At 42.6% G+C, this 13,441-nt stretch overlaps 2 long non-coding RNA genes across 3 annotated transcripts in view; one reads left to right on the top strand and one right to left on the bottom strand.

The window, feature by feature from the left end:
• Positions 1–584: 584 nt before the first annotated feature.
• LOC310761276 lies at positions 585–7,165 on the bottom strand. The gene is made up of 2 exons (XR_014547301.1): positions 7,032–7,165; positions 585–885 (listed from the first exon to the last, which is right to left on the bottom strand). It is a non-coding gene; the product is annotated as an uncharacterized lncRNA (long non-coding RNA).
• A 38-nt stretch (positions 7,166–7,203) lies between these two features.
• The window catches only part of LOC310761320, a 28,816-nt gene continuing 22,578 nt past the window's right edge, over positions 7,204–13,441 (top strand). The window contains exon 1 of one of the 2 annotated variants that reach the window (XR_014547379.1): positions 7,204–7,321. This is a non-coding gene — a long non-coding RNA (uncharacterized lncRNA). The remainder of the gene's footprint in view (positions 7,322–13,441) is intronic. The other variant, XR_014547378.1, reaches the window with a different exon arrangement.

Genomic DNA, 13,441 nt, shown 5'->3' with positions numbered 1-13,441 from the left:
CTCACCTGATTTAGCCAGCCAAGCTAAGGGCCAAATAAACCACATGTTTTTTCTGTCTCACAAAGAACTGCAAAAAAAAAAAAAATTGGGATGGGGGTTGACAATCATTGGACATCTCACTCCCCTGGTTCCCTGTCTCTACCACACACTCATTGGAGCCTTGCCAGTCAATGGCAACTAATCAAAGACCGCCTCCCCCCACATGAACCAGCCGAGTCCCTTCGATCATCTGAGGCTCTTCTTCAAAAGAGGTCTGGTGGGCAGCAACAGGCCTTTTATGTGGTGGCTCCCTGCTTGCAGAATGCTGTCCCCAGGGAGGCTCACCTTTCCCTGAGAGTGATGGATGAAGAGAGGTATACAAATTGTATAAAAAATAAAATAAATCTTTAGGCATCAGGAAAAGCCATTCTTTTTCTCCCAGGTCTTTGGCTAATTAAACAATCTATGGCCTTTTAAACTGTGGGTGGGGGTATTGTTTTTGTTTGTTATTATGCTATGTATTTTTGTGTTTTTATATTGTAAACCATTCTGTTATCCTCAGATGAAGGGTGGTATGGAAATATAATAAATAAATAATCAATGAATAATCAAATCTTGATTTAATTAATGCAGGTGTGACCTTAGGCAGGTCTGACTTTGTCAGGGGTGGGCACAGCTGGAGCACCACCCTAGGCTGAAGAAAGTCGCTCCTGGCCACCAACATCACCTGGTCATCCAGATGCATCAGCACTTTTTTCAAAAGTGCTACATCCCATCCAAACCACTCTATTCCAGAGTCTTCCTCCTGTGTTGTGCAGATCAAGCTTCATTTTGTTAGCCCACATCCAGTCTGTTCTCTTCCAGGAATCAAATTCTTCCATGGATTAGATGAGAAAGACAAACATGCTGGGGGCGGGGGAGTGGAGAGATAGGGCATGGTTACTTGATATGCATTTGAAAACCTTCCCCTTTTCCTCCCTGCACATGTCCCAGGTCAAGAAGTGGTAACTGTGATCTTGATCTTTCCCACACCATCATTCCCACAAAGTTTACTTCCGTTTCCAAATGGATACACTATGGGGCAATGCAGAATCAAACTGCAATGAACTGTTTTTGGAATGAAACCAGTTTCTCAAGAAGCACTTTTGAAGGGCAAAATATGTGATAAATCTAGATTGTGCGTGGACTATGTAGAAAAGGCAAAAATTTGGTTTCCATTTATTCTATTTTTTTAAAAAAATGCTGTGCATACGCTGCTTCAGTTTCTCAATTCAAATCTAGTCATTTACAAATTCCAGCTTCAGAATAGTGTCTCATTTCTATCCTGATAATAAGGTAAGGTAAAGGGACCCCTGACCATTAGGTCCAGTCGTGGCCGACTCTGGGGTTGCGGCGCTCATCTCGCTTTATTGGCCGAGGGAACCAGCGTACAGCTTCCGGGTCATGTGGCCAGCATGACTAAGCCGCTTCTGGCGAACCAGAGCAGCTCACAGAAACGCCGTTTACCTTCCCACCGGAGTGGTACCTATTTATCTACTTGCACTTTGACGTGCTTTCGAACTGCTACGTTGGCAGGAGCTGGGACTGAGCAACAGGAGCTCACCCCATCGCGGGGATTTGAACTGCCGACCTTCTGATCGGCAAGTCCTAGGCTCTGTAGTTTAACCCACAGTGCCACCCGCGTCCCTTATCCTGATAATAGCAAACACCAAATGTCCCAATGAGCCCCACCTCAGTGATCTCCTGTTAAAGAGAACAGCTTGGGGACACCAAAGACTAAGAGGTCAAGAAAGAGTTCCAAATCCTCAGGCCCAACCTACAAGGGCATTCCATGCGGACACAATGATTGATGGTATCACACACTGCTGAAATATCTGGTAGAGAATCTCATTCCCTTATCCATCTCCAAGTGTAGATGGCCAACCATCTCAAAACTAGGACTAAAACTGATCTTATTAGACGAGGTATCTTCAAACTTTTCACACCCAGGACCTTCTTTTACCCCAAACATGCATTTGGGTTTATTAATCTTTTGTCGTATACAGTATTTGCATGATGATAGTGCTCCTGTTGTGATCCACCTTGTATCAGGTAATGACCCACCAGTTGAACACCATTGTGTTAGATAAAACTTAAGAGAGATCCCTTGCCTGCTTGCCCTCACAGTTCCCATCATTCCCTAAGGAGCTCAAAAAACTATTAACACTTTTTAAAAAGCAGTGGTGCACATATGCCCAGAATAAAAATGCATGCGTCCTCTTAACTATGAGCATTTCCAAATTTTGCAGATGGAGCCAAAATTACCAGAGGAAAGAACAGGCTTTTCCTCTGCCCCACCCCCTTGTTCATGATCAGAGCTCTAAAGCCAAAAGAAATTTGGGCCCCCCTCGGAATAAAGCAGTCCGTCTTGCTCCAGACAGGGAATTGTTGAGTGCTCAGAAGGCAGGAGCTAGTTCACTGAATATGCACCAAAGCATTTGAAGTTTTAAAACCAGCATGTGCTTAAGGAAGAGTCAAGTGAAGCCCCATGGAAAAACCAGGCAGACTGTCAAATGCTAACATTGAATTTTAATGAGCGCAGAGAGCTACTGAGGGAGCAGCTTATTCTATGCCAAGTGTAAGGTATCATGGCTGACTGGCTTAAGGGAGGCAGCAAAATAATAATAGAAATAATAGTAAAGTTTATATTTAAGGCATCATCTTTTTGAATTACTTCTGCGACATAAAGGAACCTCCACAGAAGTGCAGAGCTGTAAATTCCCTGCTTCAGAAATATCTCAGAGATACAAGCAAAACATGGGAAACGTGAAAAGAATTCCATGGTGTAAACAAGCTAAAGTACATCTGTGTGGAAAAGAATTTCCTCAGAGCTAATACTTGACATCAATCAATGTGCCGTTATTACACCTTTGCTGCTAAGAGACGGAAATACTTAAGCCACATTATGTAGCAATAGACGAGAACAGATGGCCATTTTCTCACAAGAGCATTTCTTGAACGGCTTTCTGTATTATGCTTAACTTTGTCACTGAAATACGCCTTGCTATACTTCAGAATTTTAGATGATGTCCAAAGACAAATAAAAACAAGGAGAGAGAGAAAAAGATTAGGATAGAAGATCTACGGTGATGCCCAAAGGGATGGGTAGAACGTTGTCATAAGGCATGTTCACACTTATGTTTAATGTACACTCCCCGTGTTTCCAGGGCTGTATTTTTAAGCTGTGCTCACACAATGCTCTTAATAAAGCATATAATCAACAAGCGGCTAGCAGGGAAATTCAGGAAAGCAGGGAGTGAGCAGTTCAGCATTTCTTTACATTTCCCCCCAAGAGTGCAACACAGAACTTATCACTCGGGTCTTGGGCATGGCTCCTCATTGCCCCATCACCAGCTAAATGAAGATACACTGCATTTTGGCACCCTGTACTCAAGTCACTCCTGTGCACCTTAATTCACTCCTGCCTTTTGCATACAGCAACATATTAGAAATAAGGCTGGGACTTGGTTAATAAAATTTAAATTAATTAATTGTGGGTTTTAAAAAGTTAATTAAACTATTGATTATATCTGCATATGGATAAATCCAGTATTTCTGAACCAAGAAATATAGTTGTTTGTTTGGGGGGGGGAGCTGTAGTCATGCTTAGAGCGGGCCCACTGAAATCTAAGTCTAGATTCAAACATTTGTTTTTAGATGACACACACAACTACCATAGAAAGCCTCATCTTAGAAGAGGGGCATTCCTCGTGTGTGGGACAAAGAAATAAAATGTCTCTTAAGGCAGTGCCTGCCATCTGCAGTATTTATGAATACTTGTATTTTTTATTTTTAAAAAATGCTGCTCAATTAATTGGCCCATTTTTTAGTCAAGGTGGTTTTTATTTATTATTCTCATTGATAAACTGACTAATCATTACAGCTGTAATTATTTCCAAGCTGGATTGGTTGTATTGGTAAGAAATAAATATGTCAGAACTAGACAATTGTTGCCATAGAGACATGGGGGTGGTCGGTTGTTTAGCTAGATCTTCAGGTGCTGTGGAGAAGAGATGCAAAGCAAGCAGAGTGTTTCATAATGCAATACCAGGCAGTCAAACTGTGGCTTAGTTCCTTGTGATCCCACTGTTTGTCTGGAGCCAAAAGCCTAAGCCACACTAGTAGGAAATCTCAAACATTTATGTGACAAAAGGAATAATAATGATGTTTCTATAGCACATTCTGAGAGTTCAAATCACAGAAACCTCTTAACAACGTTATGGCTGTATTTTCATCCCCGTATTGAAGGAAGGTAAAGACTAGGTCCATGAACCAGATGTGAGAAATTGAAAGGAAGGAGCTCTCAGAAACCATTTTTTTCTCAATCATCACTTTCCACCCTTAATATGTACAAACAAGCAAGATGTATGCAACTTGCACAAAAGCATTTTTGTTAAGATATCATTTCAGCAAACCTAACCACTGATGTGACTGAATAGTAAGTGGCATGTTTAAAATCGCTTCATCTCCTCTGTGGTTACCAGAACTTATCTCATCTACTATTAATCCTGAATTGTCCAAATGTCCTGTCACTGTTCAATCACTGCATGAATCCAAACAAGCAGCAGCCGGCTCTCTTTTGGGTGAATATCACAGCTTCCCAAACAGGTAATGCTCATGTCTGAGGCAAGTAAAGAAAAAAAAACCTCATAGCAATTTCACAGATCAAATACAAGTAACCAACAGGCCAGCAGCTGTGCTGGAGCATTTACCTTCAAAATTGGCTGCTGTATTCTGCAGAACAGAGGAAGAAGAAGGAAAACCCCAAAAGAGACTGATAACAGCTCACAGCCTCTGCTGTTTACGTCGAGCATAGCTGGTTCAAGCAGCTAAAATTATACCCCTTGCATCTGCCAGGAACCTGAGAGGATGCTGACCCAAGCAAAACCTGGCCTTGTTGCAATGAACTGAATGGCAAAGCAACGGATGCCCACTTTGACAAGATTTTCAGCAAAGTTATATCCTGCAGCGATTATTTTGAGATAGAAAATAATGTGGTCTTGCAGATCGCAATTCCCAAAGTCCTTTGGAGGACTCTCTCCCATAATATTTCAGTGGCGTTCAGTAGCAGATTGCCATCTCATCCATTTTAAAGTAGATTTACAGGCTGTCTCCTGACCAACACCCAATTCACTCTCAATACTGTCAATAGGAAGAAAAGGAAGGAAGGCTCTGGAAAGATCCAGGCAGCAGATGCAGTCATGCACCTTTGTTTGAGATTTCTTTTTTTTATAAGATATTTATTAAGATTTTTTTAAGTATTACAATAAAAATGAAAAAAATAACAAAAATACAAAATAAAAATAGTTAAAAACACACAGATTTTCCATTGCTTATTTTCCTTTAGCTTGTTTCCCGGACCTCGTCATACCTCCCTTTTTTGTATTCCACTTCAAATTGTTGGTTCAGCAAATCCTTACCATTAGATTTTTACCTATTTATAACCCTTTTTTCATATTCTCTTAAAGCATTACAGCTGGAAACCACTTAATTTCTATCCAACATCATTCTAACATTCATTAATTTTACAATATTTCTGTAGATAGTCTTTGAATTTCTTCCAATCTTCTTCCACCGACTCTTCTCCCTGGTCTCGGATTCTGCCAGTCATTTCTGCCAATCCCATATAGTCCATCACCTTCGTCTGCCATTCTTCCAAAGTGGGTAGATCTTGTGTCTTCCAATACTTTGCAATGAGTATTCTTGCTGCCGTTGTAGCGTACATAAAAAAAAGTTCTGTCCTTCTTCGGCACCAATTGGCCGACAATGCCCAGAAGAAAGGCCTCTGGTTTCTTCAGGAAGGTATATTTAAATACCTTTTTCATTTCATTATAGATCATTTCCCAGAAAGCCTTAATCCTTGGGCACGTCCACCAAAGGTGAAAGAATGTACCTTCAGTTTCTTTGCATTTCCAACATTTATTATCGGGCAAATGATAGATTTTTGCAAGCTTGACTGGGGTCATGTACCACCTGTAAATCATCTTCATAATATTCTCTCTTAAGGCATTGCATGCCGTAAACTTCATACCGGTGGTCCATAACTGTTCCCATAACTGTTCCCATAACTGTTTGAGATTTCTTACACTCTAACTCAAGCAGGAGGTACAGGATGAATTATGCAAATAATGTGTTATGTTTTCTTTGCACACTCTTAACATGCTTAGAGAGAAGAGCAAAGTCCTTTTTTTAGTAGTGAAGTACAGTGGTACCTCAGGTTACAAACACCTTGGGTTACAAACACCTTGGGTTACAAACACCTTGGGTTACAGACTCTGCTAACCCAGAAATAGTACCTCGGGTTAAAAACTTTGCTTCAGGATGAGAACAGAAATTGTGCACTGGCGGCACGGTGGCAGCGGGAGTCCCCATTAGCTAAAGTGGTACTTCAGGTTAAGAACGGACCTCCGGAACAAATTAAGTTTGTAACTAGAGGTACCACTGTACGTTGTGACGGGCAGCTGAGCTAGACCTGATTCTGTTGATGTAGTGACTTGGAATTCCACCAGGGAGCTGAAGGGTCTCTTTGACTGGCCACCAAGCCAGAGATGGGTGGAGCAGCGCTTTGGGAAGGAAAATAAAATGAGCTGTTCAGAGAGTTGGAGAGTGAGAGAGAGCTGGTTCTGATCTGTGTGTAACATCCACTCTGGGGAAAATATCTACAGCCAAAGAAAGGAGTCTCTGAGTTTAGATCGAAAGACAGTGTTGAGTGTCTTGGGAGAGTATGCAGACAGGAAGGCTGAGTTGGAGCAAGGAGAAGTAGAAGCTGTGAGCAGTGAGAAGTGGCGTAGCGTGGGTTGCTGACGTCCGGGGTGGGCAAGCCCCCGACACTGCCAGAATGCCCCACCACCAGAGCCAAGTGGGTCCATGCTGCACCACCTGCCCACGGGCGAGCCCATCTGGCTGATGCGACCCTTGACAGGCAATCCCCCTGACACCCACAAAGAGGAATGCTAGACCAGGCTGCACTGGGGTCGCCCCTTGCCTGCCTCCCTCCATCCACACCCACTCACCGTGGGCCTGAGTTGCTCAGCTGCCTTTGCCAGGGCGGTGCAGGGATCCCCATGGAAGCTGGTGCCTCCATGGGACCACCTGGTTGTGCCCCCTCACAATTGGTAGCCAGAGCGGTGATCGCACAATATATCATAGGAAGAAACCTGGTAACAGAAAGTATATTGAAACTCTCAGACCTAAGTTGCTGCCTGCTTAGTGAGACGGAGAACCTGTGCCTCTCCAGATGCTGTTAGACTCGGCTGGAAAACTCTATTCCAAAATGTAGAGAAGTCTGGATTTCACAGAATAGGTATGTTGCTGTTACAACCCACCCCCAAAAAAGGACCTGAGCCAAAAAGGGGAACAAACTGGACAAGACAATGTTCTGGAATTTAAACACTGACCACAACCTTTATTGATTCCAGATGTAGGTTGGACTTGGCTTAGGCATTGGGTGTATATCCCTCACAGCCACCCTGATGGAGGGCTGTAGTGTGACAGGGTGAAGCCCAGGATCAATGGGTCATTCACAAGTCACAGGTCTACACGTAAGCCCCTCCCAAGCAGCTGAAGGAAGCTCTATGGCCCATCTGCCACACACCTTGTCTTTTAGACAAAGACTTCCTAGTAGACCCCTCTAACAAGGTACCCTGTCATCGCATGGTTCTGGGGTGGGGGTGATGCACCACTTCATCCCCTGCATGTTGTTAGACTGGAAGGATGCCAACGTCTTATCTGCCAGAGTTGTGACTATTGCATGGGGAAGGCAAAACCTCCAAATGGGGCCAATCTGTTTGGAGGAAAAATTCCTTCCCGGCTCTGAAAATGGCAACCATTATTGAACCACAGAAAAGCCCATGAACGCAGTGCCCTAAAAGGGAAAAGGTTAGCCTACATAATCCCACTGTGTCATTGAATGGGGGTATAGGGAGGGTTGTTCTTTGGCTGGCAGCACTCCATGGGGTCGGCTGCAGCCAGCCTTTATTGGGTCCCACGCCCCTCCCACTTGGGCCAGCCGGATTGGCCAGGATTCAAATAAGTTGATGACGGGGAATTTCCCACAACTGGCCACCTCACCCTGGCAATGCTTCCAAGAAGGAGGAGCCCAGCACAAGAGGTCGCAACAGCCAGCCACCCTGTGACCAGGTAAGCAGCCATTTCTGTTTGCACATTGTATCAGAAAGTGCAAATCCTGTAGATTCGCCTTTAAATGTGAACTGAATCAAATTTCTCCCTCATCCCTAAATGTAAGTTGAACAGTGGGGCTTTGGCGCCATACAAGACAAGACAACCATGTTGCTCAACTTTCTTTTGGGGCAGGGGTGTCAAGGTGTTCACTGAACATGTTTCCCAGGAACATTGGGAAGTACACTCAGAATCTTCCCTTTAAAGGAAGCTTTTGGTTTCTAAATGGTTGTCTTATCTGCACAATAAAATCACTGGATTTACAATGAAGGTTGAATAAGGAGAGTAGGGAGAGATGTAGTGCTATTTAGCAGAGCTATGGAGTCTACATAAGAAAGTCTGAAAAGGGCAGGATCTAAGCCTCAGGCCAAATCTACGTGAGCGGTTGCAACTTGTGATGCCTCGTTTTCTAGACCCCTCTTTGGCCTTTCCATTCCTGTCAAAGATTGTCTAGGTAAGAAGGAGTCTGATCTCTCTCATTCTACCATTTCCCGTCCTTGCCTTTGTGTATTTATATTTGTCATCAACCTTTCTATCCTGTTTTTCCTTTAACAAAAATCCAGCAAATCCAATCAAAGTGTTTCAGTCATCTTCAAACAGAGAACATTTACTGCAGTTGATATCAGCTCATGTCAAAGAAAATTAAAATCTGCTGATTAGCTGGGGGAAAAGTGAAACAGAACACATAGAAGACATTTTAGTTTTTCTTTTGAATTTGTAATCTTTTACAGCAAATGGAGAAAGGAAACCAAATTTCACAGTGACCCTATACAAAATTAGATCTCCAGCAGCAAATTTGTCCAGGTTACTGAACATCTGCAGAGTAGAAGGAGGACAGTTTGAAGGAGTAAAACAGGGGTTATGGAGGGTTTTTTAAAATCACAACTGCATCTACTCACTTTATCTTTTTTTCTGTGTTCAACATAAAACACACACATAAGAAAAACACCAGCTAAATCTTTAAAACAGACTAAAAATTGCACAATTCCATCAGTTAAATAAATTGATCTCTCTCTCTATATATATATAAAACTGTGTGTGTGTGTTTGTGTAGCCTGTGTTGGCGCCAGGTGAAACTATTTGGCAAAGGATTTGATGATCCTGCACCCCAATCCCGTTTTGCTTTTCTTGTTTGTTGTGTCAAGTTAGGAGAGGAGTGCAAGAAGGGAACTATTTAAGCACACATGCATGTCCATGCACATACCGCCTGGCATTCCTTTTCTAAACAGAGCGAAAGCGGCAGTCCAGGACCATGCTTGCTGCTAAATGGCTAACCCCACTCTCAAAGGTCTTACAAGACAGGAAATAACAATCTAAAAAGTCATGTATTACCAGTCAACCAAGTGCTACCTGTTTGTCTGGCATGCATTAAGTAACTACAGTTTGAAGACTATGTCTTTCCTTGAACTGCACAAACCTCTGCCTAAATTTATTATGCATATATTACATTAATAGTGTATAGTAAATGTTAAAATAAATACTAGAGTTCTGAGTCAGCAATTAGTGTTAGCCAGAGACACAGAAGGGAATGAAGAATCAAGCTGTTCCAGCACAAGTCCTTAGACATGGCAAGAATTTCAATGAGAGCATTGAAAATAATGTATGAAGCATCACCAACCAGCTACTAACTTTAAAAAAACCTATCAAATACATTATCTCAGTAATCATTATAATACTTCTGCCCACTGGATCCCCACTGGAAAGGGGAAAGGAAGCTGAGGCTAAGAAAGCAGTTTGCATAAGACTGTGCAGCAAGTTTGTATTTGATGAAAGATTTGAACCAGGGACTTTGTTCCTCCTGCTTTGCTGCTGTGCTGCACCAGCTGGCCTCCTTAAATTGCTCTACTTTTGACAATCAGGTTCTGCCAGGCAAAATAAAATGTAAGAGCCTGACATCTATCTCATAATCTAGGAATGGAGACCCTGTGGCTCTCCAGATGTTGCTGTGGCTAATGGTCAGAGGTGGTGGGAGTTGTAATTCAACAACATCAGGTGGGAAGTGAGACTTTGAACTGGCCATCAGGCAATGGCTTTTCCCACTGGTCTTGCCCCCCCTCCAGCCCCAGGAACCTTCAGAAAGGAGTTGCTGCCACTGGCATTATGATGTCTTTGATGAACTGAAGAGAGTGGGAAATTATGAGTCATGCGGGTGGGAAGACTGTGTATGAATTCACCAGTACTTATAGATTATTTTTTATTGCTATTTTGTTGATGTTGTTAATATTGTTAATATTGTTAATATTATGAATCCCGTAAAATGATTTATTCTTTTGTAATTGTGCTGTTTATCTTATTTTTGTGATGGTTTTGTTAATAGTGGTTTATAGAATTTAATTGTTTAACTGATAATCTGTAATTGTTTTACTGATGATTTGTTATTTATTCTATATGCTTAAAGTTGTAATTGTGATGTTCTGTTATGTTATTGTTATTTATTGTATGCAAACCACTTTGTGGTTTTTGTGAATGAAAAGCAGCATAGAAATATATCATATCATCTTGAGCTTTCTTGAAAGATCTCTAAGAACCCAACTAGAGATATTTCCAAGACCTGCTGTCAGAGGTCCTATCTTGGAGATGCTTTACCTGCTGAGCCATGAACCAAACTTTTAAACTGCAGGACCAGGCATTGGACTCCCCATACCCCAACCCATATAAATAAGAGACCAATATGACTGGTTTTGGGTCAAAACAGGCCACAGCTTTATTGAATACAGATGGAAGAGGTTTGGCTTGGGCATGGGGCACTCTAAATACTTCCAGCCCCCGCACCGGAAGTGACGGGGGGTCAATCTAGGATGACCCCCGCAGGTACCACCATCTGGGGGAGTGCCTTCGGCCCTGCCCCCCCTGGGCACGCAGACATGACCATTCCCCCTGGATCCCTTTAACGGGATACCCCAGCATTTGGAGGGACAGGCGGAGACTGCAACCTCCCCTCCATCCAAAACAAAGGATTGCCCCAATGCCCAACCAGTTGTGACAATTGCTATGAGATAGGCAGAACCACTGGGTCAGAGCCAATTAGCCTGGTGGGCAAATTCCTATCCGGCCCCATAAAGAACGGCGACCACCGGAGCCATAGCAAAGTCATTGACTATCAGAGTAAACCATGTGTGGGTGAGCGGGGAAACCCGGCGCAGGAACAAACAGGCTGCGCCCCTGGTGCTGGCTGCTTAAATGGGCAAGGGGCGTTCCAAGGGAATTCCTCCATCGGCTCCACCCCCTGGCACAGCCTAAGTCCCAGCCTGCAGCCCCGTTTGCCAAAGCAGGGTGCAGGCTAGGATCCAGTTCCTGATAGGCGGAGGGGGGTCATGCACAACATGGTGCTGTTTCTAAGGTGAGAGTTATAGAATTTTGAAGATGGATTGCTCAAAGTACCTTCATTCACAGAAGCTAAGTGATGATAGTACTGTCCTCTAGGTTGAGACCATGAGGACTTAGTGTATCTAGTGTGTCCATCCATAAGTTATCCCTTTCTGCTAATATAATATTGTTGGAAGATAGATAGATAGATAGATAGATAGATAGATGATAGATAGATAGATAGATAGATAGATGATAGATAGATAGATAGATAGATAGATAGATAGATAGATAGATGATAGATAGATAATTTATTATGGTATATATATATATATATATATATATATATATATATATATATATATATGGTGTGTGTGTGTGTGTGTTTGTATATACACCATACACACATCTTTCATAGTACTTTAATAGTACAGTACAATTAAAAAAGAGAGAGAGAAAAGAAGACTACAAAGTCCTTTTTCTCAGGTAAATATTAACTTGTCCAACACAGAGAGAGGTGAACCCTCCCATCTTTCACCTGGGAGCTTCCCTTTCTTCTCCCATCCTCCCACCCTGGGAGATCTTGCCTTCCCTGCCTGTCATGCAGAGTCCTTCATCAAATAATATTGTTGGATCTGTTGGCATCTCTATAACAACTATTTATAAATCCAGCAGGCTGTGGTTCTCAAAACAGTTTGTGATTTTCACAAAAAAGTGAAGCAGTCAAAACAAGTTTACCAATCTGTTGTTAAACTTCTTTTGGTTGCTCCACTTTGTCAAAATTACCAATTTGTTTTTTCCTGAACATGGGCATAGGTCAGCTGTAATTTTACAAATGGATAAAATATCCTTCTGGATATTTGCATTCAGTGATATGGACCAGCAGGTCCTGTTTGATGTACAGTGGTACCTCGGGTTACATACACTTCAGGTTACAGACTCTGCTAACCCAGAAATAGTGCTTCAGGTTAAGAACTTTGCTTCAGGATAAGAACAGAAATCGTGCTCCAGCAGCGCGGCAGCAGCAGGAGGCCCCATTAGCTAAAGTGGTGCTTCAGGTTAAGAACAGTTTCAGGTTAGGAACAGACCTCCGGAACGAATTAAGTTCTTAACCTGAGGTACCACTGTATCCTGTTGTTGCGGGTCCAGGCATTATGCTCCCCGGTCCCCAACCCGCAGTGAAATAAAGGACCACATAGACTGGTTTGGATCAAAACAGGCCACAACTTTATTGAATATAGATGAAAGAGGTTTGCTAATCTGGGATGCAGGCTAGGATCCAGCTTCTCGATGCAGTTCCCTCATTGGAGCCATGGAAAAGCCTCTGCCGTCCCGCAACACTGCTGCACCACAAAGCGGACTTGTTAAAGGCACCCTCATATATTTATTGAGGATAAATATTCCAATGAATTCACCAATATTTTCAGCCTCATCTTTCAGCGATCAGCAGCTTTGGGGGTGGATGATTTTGAGCAGAGAAGTGATGGATGAAAGAGAACCTTAACCCCTTTCCTGTCAACCACATCTTCTCCAAAGTGGTTCATGCCAAAGCAGGTTTTCCCTCGGAAAGAAAGCCCTCAGGCTTTTCTTATGTTCATATTTATGTATTGCACAATTCTCAGCCCTACTGGAAATCTTGGGACATGCATGTTTAAAAACATCTTTGGATTGCCATCTTCACTACTTCATTGCAGATAAAAATTCTCTTTCTGCTTCTAAGTCTGAAGCCAACTAAAGTAAATATTTCACATGCAGCTACTCTCTGAAGTGGCATCATTTTTCAGCCATTTCATCATTAAAGGCTGAAGGGAAAATCTGAGAGGAGAGAGATGAACCTGACAGATAAAGATTGCACTCAACTGCCAAATTACAGCAACAAGCAAAACTCAAAAGTGGTGGACTGGCAGCCAAGGCTTATTCCTTTATTTGCTGAATAGAT

Source organism: Podarcis filfolensis (genome assembly GCF_964270895.1).
Source record: "Podarcis filfolensis genome assembly, chromosome: 4".
NCBI classification, from domain to species: Eukaryota; Metazoa; Chordata; class Lepidosauria; order Squamata; family Lacertidae; genus Podarcis; species Podarcis filfolensis.
Note: the sequence above shows the minus strand (reverse complement) of the source record. Positions and strands in the feature narration are given on the sequence as shown.